We start from the raw sequence: 12,987 nt of genomic DNA on the forward strand, positions 1-12,987 counted from the left end.
AAAATGAGCATAGCCCCTCTAGTTAAAAGAATCAAATAAGAAGACCATTAAAAAAAATGAGAAACGCACAGTACATTCTTAAGTCTTTTTTGTCTACTTTCAGTGACTTCGCATTAATGGTCTGCAGGCTTGCTTTGTTGAATAAACATCTGGCATAGCATTCAAAAACCAGATGTTATTAAACATCTAACAGTGTGAGATAGTTCTAGTATTGATGAGTATGATAAGAAACTGGATGAGACAGCCTGCACCATCTAAAGCTATTTAATTACACAGTTTAACATGGTAATGTAAAAGGAAAGGAATAGAATTGGCCATTTATTACCTTGCATTTGAACTAAAATGTGGTTAAAATTGGTATCAGCCTCTTTGATACATAGCTGAAGAGTGCCACTGGGGCCTCCTAGGAACATGACATCCAGGGTCCATTCCCACAATAGTTAGATGTAGATAGTGTTAAATGTTGTAGGTGTTAAAAGGCCTAATTGGTATTATGGTTGGCCGCTAGTACTCTGACCCTGCAGCTAAAAGAGTTGTAGTAGAATTTTTGTTGGTTAAGTGGAACTCACTCAGAGTTGCCCTTTATGTATCCAAATGGATTGTGAGGAATGAGCATAGAATAGGTCTACTGTGGTGGGCAGGGGAGACAAACTCCTGATGTTCTTAAGTTGGCCATAGATGCAAATATAAAATTGTATGAAACAAAGGTTCATATGATTTTCGGACTGTTTGCTGATCGTCTTAGCATTTTTCTTATCCTGGCGATCGGTCGTTTAGTTGATCGGACAAGTTAGAAGATTTCTGTCGGCTGCCGATAATATCTCTGCATGTATTGCATGTCTGACAATATCAGTGGGTCACTATTTGTTGGACATTACCTTCGTATGATTGCGGTGTATGTAAATTAATGGCCACAACATAGTCTGATTTGGTTTTTTTTTTACTACTTTATTTATTCTGAATGGTTAGTGGTAGGTTGGGAGATTGTGATGCAATAAATCTGCACGCCTATGGCCAGCTTTAGAGCATGGAGGTGTTCCCCCCAGAAACGTTGATGTTTGGTGGCTTAATAAAAGGGGATATTCCCCGACGGCATTAATCGGTGTGTGTGCGGATCCGTTTCTTTTACACATTGGTTGCTAAGGGACCCGGCCGGGTCAATGGAAGGAACGCACCACCAGCTTGCAGGATTGGTGAACTACAGGTGTGCGGTAGGAGAATTACATTGTAATCAGCTTTAGAGCATGGACAGACATTAAAACACAAGGTTTCCTAAGCAACTAATGTAATGTTTTCTGAGAAATGGAAACCCAAGGATTCTCATTAACTACACAGAAGCTGCAGCCATAGGGAGATCCTAAAGGACACTTCTAGAGACTTTCTACATGACATGTACCCCAACCATACACTGAAGTAAGTCCTGATTTAGAAGCTTTGCTCACACCCTAATCCAGTGCATACCTTCGTGAGGGCCTCCTCCTATTCTTTATTGACTTAGACTCTTAGTCAATACCCAGACTTCCTGTTCCTAAGACCTATCATTCTAAGGACAACCACCTGAAAACAAAGCCTAGTTTTTATTCTGCCTTAGAGACATTCTTTCCTCCAACCACCACCTTTCAACAGCACATACACATATGCCTGGTTCTATGCATAAACATGAGGCTGAAAGTTTGCTCTTCTCTTGTGGTTGTTGAGCCAATTCATTATAGAATTATTTAAACATACATTGCCTTCTTTCCTGGTGGCATTACTCAGATATTTCCATTAAATTCCATGCACAGCAGCACTCACAAATCTGTTCAGAATAACCTGCACATTTACATAACCTGTAAATGAACTAACATGAGACATCCTGGAGAAGATTTTTTGAGGAAGCTCATAGACAGTCCAAACAAAACATTACCGGATATTTTTAAAGTTACAGTGGCCTACCTCCTCAAATTTTGCATCTGCAATGAGAGCACCATGACTACTACTCAGGCAGCATAGATAATGTGATAACCAGTTTTGGTGAATGTCCTTGTCTTAAAATTACTACTATTACTATCAAAATAGAGCTGGTACAGATCTAAAAAGAGATCATTGGAAGAACTGATTGCAGGGCTCCTGGTGCCATTTGAGTATCTAGTAAAGACTATATCTGGGCTTTATTGGCCAGTGTGTCTCAAAACGTTTGATGGCAAATTAGACAATGACTCACTCATTCAGTTATCAAGTGGAACAGGTTGCTCTGTATACCTCTGGAGGCCTACTTTTTGACTTTCTGCAACATCCCAGCCACCTACCTACTTGCTGTTAGTCAAAGGACTTTCATAATTCCATCTCATAACAGAATTTAGGCATTTAAACAGCAATGATCATCTGTACAGATTTCTTCAATTCTTTCATTAAAGGAAGGGGGGATTAAAGGGAATGCCTAATAAAGCCCAAGCTGATTCAGTCAGATACAGTATCTTAAATTACAAAAAAAATACTCTCACCCCAAAACCACATTCACGTATTGTTTTGTATCTGGAACTGAAGACCAAAGTATTTACAATTTTACACTGCGAGGGAGTTATATTTCTGTAACACAGGCCTGCTTTCCCATCAGTTATCTAAGTAAGAAGTAAGATCAGTAAGATAATGCCTACAAAGATCACAAATTATTTTTATATTTTGTTACCAATATACAGGATTTCTAAAAGTCCCACAGAAACAGATTAATGTCTGTATTATTATAATTACAGTATGTTGCTTTTAAATTTGGTGCTTAGAGGCATAAACTCTACATCAGTGATCCCCAACCAGTACCCCATTAGCAACATGTTGCTCTCTAACCCCTTGGATGTTGCTCCCAGTGGCCTCAAAGCAGTTGCTTATTTTTGAATTCCAGGCTTGGAGGCAAGTTTTGGTTGTATAAAAACCAGGTGCACTGCCAAACAGAGCCTCAACGTAGGTTGCCAATCCACATAGGGGCTTCCAAATGGCCAATCACAACACTTATTTGGCACCCCAAGAATATGTTTCATGCTTGTGTTGCTCCTCAACTCCTTTGTTTTATCAGAGATACAGATCAAGTGAGGGCACTCCAATATTTAGAGTCACATAGATACAAGGTGCAAATAACCCAAAAATACTCCCCACAGAGTAACCAAAATACACAATATTATGAATATTGGGTTTGCACACTCACAAAAAACTGCAAATACAAAGTGGTATGAAATATAAGAAAATCTTTATATATATTTTCAATCAATACATTGCAAAAATTAGTCAATAATTTTCTCTCGGAAAAAATATATATACAGCAATGTCATCAAATAAAGCTACATACCACAGAATTTGTGAAATCAGGGCAGAAAGAAACTACAAGCAGCAGATACACTTGCCAACAATGAGAATTAACCCTAATGTTTCGGCGTAATAGCCTTTGTCAAAGGGAATTGTGCAAACCCAATATTCGTAATATTTTGGTTTATCAGAGCACAAGTCACATGACTAGGGACACCTGGGAAACTGACAATATATCTAGCCCCATGTCAGATTAAAAGTTAAACATAAAAAAATCTCTTTTTTGCTCTTTTGAAAAATGGATTTCAGTGCAGAATTCTGATGGAGCAGCATAAAAAAAAAAGTTTTCCCATGACAGTATGCCTTTAATATTCTGCTCCAAAAGTCACAGCTTGCAAATGTTGCTTACACTAAAACAAAAATAATGGAAATTAATTGATTATCTATTTATTTCAGACAAGTGTCCACTGGCCCTAATGTCAAGTCTGGGACACAAACTAGTGGACATAAATTTCTACATTGGGTTTTGGAGGTGGCAGAAGTAAGGAGAGTTGCACTGCTGCTATAACTCCCTTTTGTTATCGTTATTATAATTTATTTCATTGATTTATAAAAAAAAAAAATGGATTCTTATGGAGTAAAGCAAATAAAATTATAGGGCCCCACTCACAAAAGCTTACAATTGAAAAGGATTAGGGTAGATTTGAAACGTAAAGTCGATGTCTGATGAATCAAAATTCAAAATGTATTGAATATGCTTTAGTGATGTAAAGGTTGACCCCAAAACCAGTAGGTTCAGGTTGAAATTTGGGAGACCATTGCAGGTTCAGGTTGGGGTCACACCAGACTGGGGAACTACACTCCTCTTATTTTCCTGAAGAGTCACTAGAACCATAGGAAAGGGTAGAAGTAGCATACAAAAGGGAAAGTTGTGCACATGGGTTAAGTGCAGATCCTACAATGGCAGCATTTTGCCACTAATCACTAATATGCTTTTCAAAACATCTTAGGGAACATATGAAGGTTTAAATGGAAGAGGAGGCAGTAAGTTCCAAAAGTCTTTACAATTAAAAAATGCTTTCTGTAGGAATATGTAGTGATTTTCTTTTCAATGGGACACCCCCACCAAGAAGACATTATTTAAATCGTGTTGAGACAAGGATTGAGGAATTATTGACAAAGTCAGGAGCATTACTCCTTCTCAGCCAGAAACCCATTTTTTTTTTTTGTCGTGTATTTTCCGTGCTGTGTGCAATGTCTCTCGCAGTCGGTAGAGATTGTTAAACAGTTGGATGCCCAGAGGTCCCTCTGAACAGAACACAGTGGGTTGTTCATGCTAAAGAATGGAACATGTCTGGCAACATACTGACTCACTTCTCTTCTATGACTAAGCTCAGGAGTCTGTCTCAAAAGTACCACTCATTTTATCCATTAGCCAGACAGACACCTAATGTTCTCCTGTTACATTGCAAACTGCAGAACAGTGTAACAAAGCAGCTCAGGAAACATTAGAACTATCTTCAATGTACAATGAGGAGAAGTATAGAAGAAATTGTAGTTTTAGCCCCTCCCCCAACCCATATTAAAATCAAATCTGTTCTGTAGGTGAGCCCGTTGTTCTGCTTCTTTGGCACCATTTCAATCAGTGTAAAAGAAATATATTTAAAGGGATATTGTCATGAGAAAACATGTTTTTTTAATAGTGCTGCTCCAACAGACGTCTGCACTGAAATCCGTTTTTCAAAAGAGCAGATTTTTTTTATTTCCTTTTGAAATCTGACATGAAGCTAGACATATTGTCAGTTTCCCATGTGCCCCCAGTCATGTGACTTGTGCTCTGATAAACTTCAGTTACTCTTTACTGCTCAACTGCAAGTTGGAGTGATATCACCCCCCCACACACACACACAGCAGCCCAGCAGCAAGACAATGGGAAGGTAACCAGATAACAGCTCCCTGGTAGATATAAGAACAGCACTCAATACTAAAAATCCATGTCCCACTGCGACTCCTTCAGTTACATTGAGTTGGAGAAACAATAGCCTGTCAGAAAGCAGTTCCATAGTGCAGCACTGGCTCTTTCTGAAAGCACATGACCAGGCAAAATGGCCTGAGATGGTGCCAACACACCAATTAAAAAATATACATGTACTTCTTGGTTCAGGAATAAAACTTTATATGATAGAGTGAATACGTTGCAGTGTAAACTGTGTGGTTTAGAAAAAAACACCACACCATAAAAATCATGACAGTATCCCTTTAAAAAGCTTCCATAGTGAGCTCAGGAACAGTGCCTAGCATCAAGTTCATATAGATACGCCAAAACCAATTATGTCCCTAGTTAAAGTGTTTCCTCTACAAATATTAAAACAGGACCTTTAAATGTAACCAATAAAATCCCAGCAAAAGGTGCAATTAAGGGGAAAAAAAAGAATTCCACACTGCTGTGTTTAAAAGTGTATATAAATGTCACCATACAGTAAATTCCAATGTTCCTGTCAATCTCCCCTCGGAGCTCTTCAAACGCACACATAGCCCAGCTGACAGTCTCCAAATCCACACTTCACGACTACGCAGCAAAGTAATTTATAGGGATGTAAATTAAAGAATTGGATTGCGTAATGCTGCTTTATTAAAGTTTATAACGGCACAGCTTCATCATATCTACCCACAACAGTCACTGTTGTGACAGAGCAGTGTTGTTGGAAGGACAGACGCCAAAATTGATGCTGTGGCTGGAACCTAATGATTGAGATAAATAGGGAGGCTGCACGGAGCATCAGTTGGGCAGTCTGCTACTAGTGATGGGCGAATTTATTCGCCAGGCGCGAATTTGCGGCGAATTTGCGCGATTCGCCGCCAGTGAATAAATTCGCGAAACGCTCGCGAAAATTCGCAGCAAAAATTCGTTGGCAGCAAAAAAAAATTTTACGGAAAAACGGATGCCGCCGCAAATTTTTCGGCGAATCGAAACGGCGCAAATTCGCCCATCACTATCTGCTACTATTGGGAGAAGCTATAGTCACTCTGCATTGGTTTGTCTTTGTTATAGTACCGTATGATCAGATTTTCTTTTCTTTGTTGTATATTCCTATAGACCACTCTGATCTACACTCTCAGTTCCTGATAACCTAGCTCTACATCTTTCCCCAAATTCTATTCTTAGATTTTAGTATCTATGACCAAATAACCTCAATCTTTCCATTTATTCCACCATTTGGGTCATGGTCTGCCCTCTCTCTTGTGCCATGTTTCAAATAAGGATCCTTCTCTTCATCTCACCAAAAAATCTGCAAAGGTTTTCATATCATTTATCCAACAACGCCAAATATTTTCATTCCCCTGTTGAATCAGAGGACCTATCAAAAGTTGGGGATGAGAGAGCAGCTTTCTCAACCCTAGATTCTGATCAGGATCAATATATCAACCTAATTCAGCAGAATATATAGAGTTTTATGATCAAACAACCTCAATCTCAGGCACTGGTTACCGTCTCAATGTGAGAAGACGTGTCTTTGAGAGGCTCCGCTGGCCAGAAATAACTTTTCCTGAAAAAAGGTCTATTCCCTACTGATACTGACTGCACCTGGTCCCCCTGAGCTCCTTTACCCCAGCACTGCAGAATGAGCCCAGGTAAGTCACATAAAAAAGCTACAGAAGCTGTGGTGTGGCTGCAAAGAGAGGCCTACCAAAGATGGCGCCGCCTCCCATGCTTCTTCCTCACCAGACTCCTCTCCTCCACAAAATTAAAGCATCCAGGGACTCCTGCTGATAACTGCTAAAACTGAGGAACTCAAGGTGGAATTATCCATCCTCAAGCAGGATATTCAAAAGCTCTGTGAGTGATCAGTGGAAGCGGAAAATGTATTAGCACCATGGAAAACGACAGCGCCCGGTGCCTTAGCAGGTCAGGGATCTCCAACATTCACCTTGTGCCAAGCAAAAAAGGATGATTTGGAAAATCAGCTGCGCTGCAAAATTATAAGATATGTGGGCTTTCCTAAAAAGGCTGAAGGAGTTTTTGCAACACTGGCTGAGGAATAAGTTTGACACTACTCTGCTTTCCCCCATTTTCACTGTGGAGTGGGCACACCAGATTCCGTTGTGCCAACCAATATCAGGTGCACCTCCAAGGGCACTCATAACGAGGCTGCTAAACGCATAGGATAGAGAGTTAGAGACGCTTTACTCAGTATGGCAAAGAACAAGGCACAATTAACCTACGAAAACATTAAAATTTTACTTTATCCGGATTTCTCCTTGGAAGTGCAAGGCCAAATATCGCGTTTTCAAGATATTAAAAAAAGACAAGAGGGACAAGAAGATCGAATATGCTATGATTTACCCTGCCAAGCTCCGGATACAGCTGAATGGAAATACACAGTTCTTTTCCTCTCCCCAAGAAGTCTTGGCGTGGCTGTACAATGCAACAATCTAGGATGCTACCTGTTTCAATTTTTTTTCTCGATATACCACTCCTGGATATACTGGTTGGACAAGCTTGATTCCAAACACTGACCATTGAATTCTCTCGGGAAGAATATATGAGCATGTCTTTGCATTTTGAAACAATTTATGTTTTTGTTGGTACTGTACTTTGTTAGAGGCATCGGATAGGCTAAAAGTGAACACCCTGTTAATTGGTACGTTATTAATACCATGCAGGCCCAGGCCAATGCTTCAGTCCTATATGCCACAACATACACTACTGCTATATGGACACATGGCCGGCGGACCAAAGGTTCTAAAAAGGTAGAGTATAGTCCTTCTCTTTTCGGCTGTCGAGTACAGCTTCTGAGTGGCTTTAAGGAAAAGTAACACCAAAAAATGAAATTGTTTTAAATTAATGAAAATATCATGTACTGGTGCCCTGCACTGCTAAAACTGATCTGTTTGCTTCAGAAACATAGATCATATAAACAAGCTGCTGTTCAGAAATGGCAGAAATTGAAAAAGGCTATATGGCACAGGTTAAAAAATGGATAATAGGTAACACCATTATGTTCTACAGAGCTTATCTGCTATCTGCTGTGTAACCTGAGCCTTTTCTTCTTTGACTGGCTGCTCCCATTGCTACACAGCAGCTTATTTAAATAAACTATAATAGTGTTCATGAAGCAAACAGCAGTTTTACCAGTGCTTTAAGTAACTGTGTTATTTGCACTGCAATCTGATCCAAAAGGGAGATACCCATTTCTAAACTGTTTGCTTAACTCAGTAGAAACAATTTTAGCAAATATCTATATCTCACCCCCCATATGCAGATGCACGTATATTCCATCTTATAACCTATATAGCGGATTTTCTGCATGCCCAAATCATTTCTGCTGGCTACTTCAATACAATTCTAAATAAACAATTGGACAGGCTTAAGGGTTCGTTGCAAGAACTGATACAAGCTATTGTGGCCTATCCTTCAGGCAAGGCATCAGGTCCTGATGATATTACCATTGTCCCCCAAGTCTATAAACACTTTCATAAAGAAATCGCCCCTAAGCTATGTGAAACCATTAAATATGCATTGGCCATCATCTCTTGCCACCCTCTATGTACAGTATGAAGCCATTGTTTTTTTGCTTGATAAGCCAGGTAAAGATCACAGATATTGTGATGCATATCGCCCGATATCCCTTTTACCAACCGATGTAAACATTTTGCCGAAAGTCTTGGCTACAAGATACAGTTCTGTAATTCACTAGCTGATCAATGAAGATCAAACTGGTTTCATACATGGTAAATCTATGGCCTTGAGTATTCGTAGATTGTAGCCAATCTTATTTTCCCTCATGACAACCAGGGACACAGGACAATAGTTGCCCTGGACATAGCCAAGGCATTTGATAAGCTCTGGCAAACGCTGTAGACAATTGGCTTTGGCCTTAAATACATTAAAATGGTTAAACTTCTTTATGCTGCCCCAGTAGCCTCTGTGAAAATAAATAATATGCTAAGAACACTCTTTCCTCTTCACAGGAGCACTAGGCAGGGGTGCCCACTCTCACCCCTGCTATTTGTTTTGACTATTGAGCCCCTAGTCCACCTTATTAGAACCCACAACAATATAACAAGCTTTTTAAACTTGGAAACAGAGAGGATAGTATTCAGTTATATGCAGATGATACCCTGCTTTATTTGGGGAATAGAGGACACTCGCTAGTGAGTGTACTAAATATTTTAACAGAGGTTGGCAAAATATCAGATTTGGAAATAAATAAAACCAAATCCACAGCCCTTATGGTTGATCCACTTACTGAACAAAAACAGACCTCTACTTTTTCCTTTAAAGTGGTAACAGAGTTTACCTACCTTGGGGTGAAGGTGATGTCCAGCCCTCAGAAGTACTTACATTTGAACCTGAACCCACTCCTTAACTGGATGTCCATCAAACTGAAATCATGGACCAATCTTTCTGTAGGCCCCCACAGGATGGGTGCAGCTTATAAAGATTCTTTTCTTGCACAAACTTTTATATGCTCTCCAACATGCTCCTATATTGGTACCCAAGACCTACTTTTACAAAGTAAATGCTTTTTTCGACAGCTAATATGGGCTCAATCCAGACCCAGACTAAAGTTGAAAAACCTAATGTACCCTAAATTCAAAGCTGGTTTGGCCCTATCTGATATATACCTGTACTACCTGGCAGCTTAGCTGAGGCATCTAGCCACCTGGGTAGAAAATGCTCACCATAGCATCCTTCACTCCCTCTTGGCACAACCAACTAGCTTTGACGTAAATCCGATAAGCTGGATATCAGGGAAATACCCAAGAGTACACTCTCAGACCTTGCTTCTACCTATGTTTCATTCACTTCACAGAGCCTGGCTAATGGCAAATAAATCTTTAGTATTATTTAGTACAGTCACAGACCCATTAACACCGCTATGGAATAACCAGTTCTGGACAGGGCCAACCCTTAGTTCCAGCCCCTGTCCAGAACTGCTAGTTTAATAGCACAAATGCATCCTATATATATATATATATAGAACCCTACTGTATATCCAAAGTTGCAGACAGCATGTTTCAATCTACTTAGACCTCATCAATGCAAGATATTGGGACATGGTGTCTGAAGAAGAGGAGAAAGGTTCTTGATGCACATAGAGAAAAGCTAGTGATCCATAGCTAATTTTGAAATACTTCAATCCCAGAAATATCCTTGAGTGCAATTGTTTTTTATGAGCATATAAAATGGTCTATTGCACTCATTTTCAATTCTCATTGGTTGCTGTTGGTTACGGCCCTCAGTGAAACACCAGTTTTGTTAATAAGAATGATTATTTTGCATGCCCAACTACCTCTCTTCTACTCATCTACTCAGGTTAGATTATGGTCTTATTTAGGCCCGGATTTGTGGCGAGGTAACAAAGACTCGGCTTAGGGTGGCAAGATTTTAGGGCCGCGGCATGCCACCCAGCCGCATTCTAAGGAACAGTGGGGACCCACAGCTCCCCAGCACTTCTGTGTGTGGGGTTTGCGCAAAGGAGGGTGGGTGATAGGACAATGCAGCCTAGGGGCACCAAATATTGAAATCCAACCCTGGCCTTATTTTTTATTTTTAGAGCTGTGGGTGTGAAGGTTTCTTCCTGTATAATTTGCTTTTTCACTTCTACAATCATTTCCCACTGATTTTTGTTAGAACTAGGAAGCAAATGATTTTATCTGTAAGAGATTTCTCTCAGGTCACTGAATACCTATTTGAAAAGAGCTACTTCTGATGCCAATAGCAACAGAGACATTATTTAGCTGGATACCATCTATGCTTATGGCTTGGTTGCAGCAAGGCCTCGTTTCTTTCATAACAGAGGTTAGAGAGCTTACTCAGGCACTTGTATGCCATACACTACAGGCATGTTTTCTGGACTTCACTTACATTGGAAACCTGATTTAATGCCTGAGTTTTGTTATTGTTAAAAGGGGATGGGAAGAAATTGGCGTTTCAGATGTCAGCTTCTCCAACAAACTGGACTGTAGGAGATGTCTAAAACTTTCCATGCCGTATGCCAAGCTCAGCATTCTGCCTGTGCTAAAGTTTGGGAGGGGGGGGGGAATATAGAACATTTGGTTAACATCTCAGAGAGGTTTACAGTGAATTTCTAGCAGAGTATTAGGGATGTGTAAAACATATGCTGTGAAAACAAAATACAAGGCCTTTACATACAGTGAGGAAAGAGTGTCCTCACTTTTTCCTTAAGAAAGTTAATAAACAGTATCATGTGCTATTTTCATTGCCAGCACTCTTTAAATTTTTATTTTACAAAGAGTTTTAAGTTGTGAATTTTGTTTAATCCAATTCACTAACTGTTATTTATGTTTAAATTTAATGCAAAATGGTTTCATGGGGAAGCTTAAGATGGCCATACACAGGCAGATTAAAGCTGCCGATATACAGTAGATCCTTTAGACCATTTCGGCAGTTTATCTGCCCTTGTGTTGGGGCTTCCGATGGCCCGATGGGTCTTCCCAATCAATATCGATCGGACAGGTTTGATACCTCCTGTAACCGAGGAGTGTATCCGCTAGTTGATGTCCTACAGCCTGTAGGACTGATCGTTTGGCCCATACTGGCCATTGATCACCTAAGGAGAATAATCCATTTTGTTCTTTTCAGATCATGCTTCTCGTCATTGCGAACCATAATTTATTTTCCCCAACCACCGGAAGAAAACCAACCAAACCGGCAGGAAAAATCCGTCCATGAACGATTTACAAATGGCATGCTGAATAACCCAAATAATAATTACATTTGTAGGGATTAAAAACTGGTAGAGATAATATAGATTTATTGGATACCATTTCAAAATGAGTTTTGCTCCATTTGATATGATATAAACCTTAGGAATCAACCTTAGGAATCAACCTTAGGAACATCACTTGGGCTCATATGCAGATTTTCATTAAGGCTTGGAAAGGCTTAACCTTCCCAATTCTGTTTGCCTAAAGAATTAAAAGAAAAAAGAAAAGAAAAAAATTTAAATCTTCTGTTTTACCAATGTATCTATTTGAGATTGTTTAGTGGGAGGGGCAGAGGGTGCTGCTGACTAGTGTCTTTAGAAAAAATCCCTATCTAGTAACTCTAGTTAATCAGTTGTTTCTCTGCCAGTGGAAAATCGCTGGTAAATTAAACTGTAGCCTACCCAAACAAAAAAATCACCCTCTGCCTAGACGAAGACCTCTGCACGCACCCATTATCAATATATTACAGGCATTAAGACATTTTGAGCTTAAAGCTACTAAAAATGCCCCCAGGGATTGTTTGTCCCAATATTGCAATATATTCAACCTGGCCACCTACGTCAAGTAATCCCTGGTTTAGCAAATTCTACACCCACTTTTTTCTGCTTAACTAAGAATTCTACTATGTTATTATACACGTTAAATAGTGAGTTGCTGTTGTACCTCTAACTTGCTTTGCAAGCATGAAACTCCCAAATGGTTGCCCATTGCACCTCCGCCTCATGGTGTAAAATTGATGATGGTTGCAACTTTACCTTTTTTGTCATCATTTGGGAAAACCGGAGATCCATCTGTATTTCATACCGGAATCATGGACTAGTAGATGGATCTACTTCATCATGAAACTTTAGAATTTTCACGTTGACTAAAAAACAACAACAGAGGCCAGTTAGTGTCAACATCTTGTTTAGTTTGCCCAAGCCCAGGTCTGAACAAGAGAGACAGTAAGCAAAGAATCCTTTATATTGATCAGAA

Source organism: Xenopus laevis, chromosome 8S (genome assembly GCF_017654675.1).
Source record: "Xenopus laevis strain J_2021 chromosome 8S, Xenopus_laevis_v10.1, whole genome shotgun sequence".
Classification (NCBI taxonomy): domain Eukaryota; kingdom Metazoa; phylum Chordata; class Amphibia; order Anura; family Pipidae; genus Xenopus; species Xenopus laevis.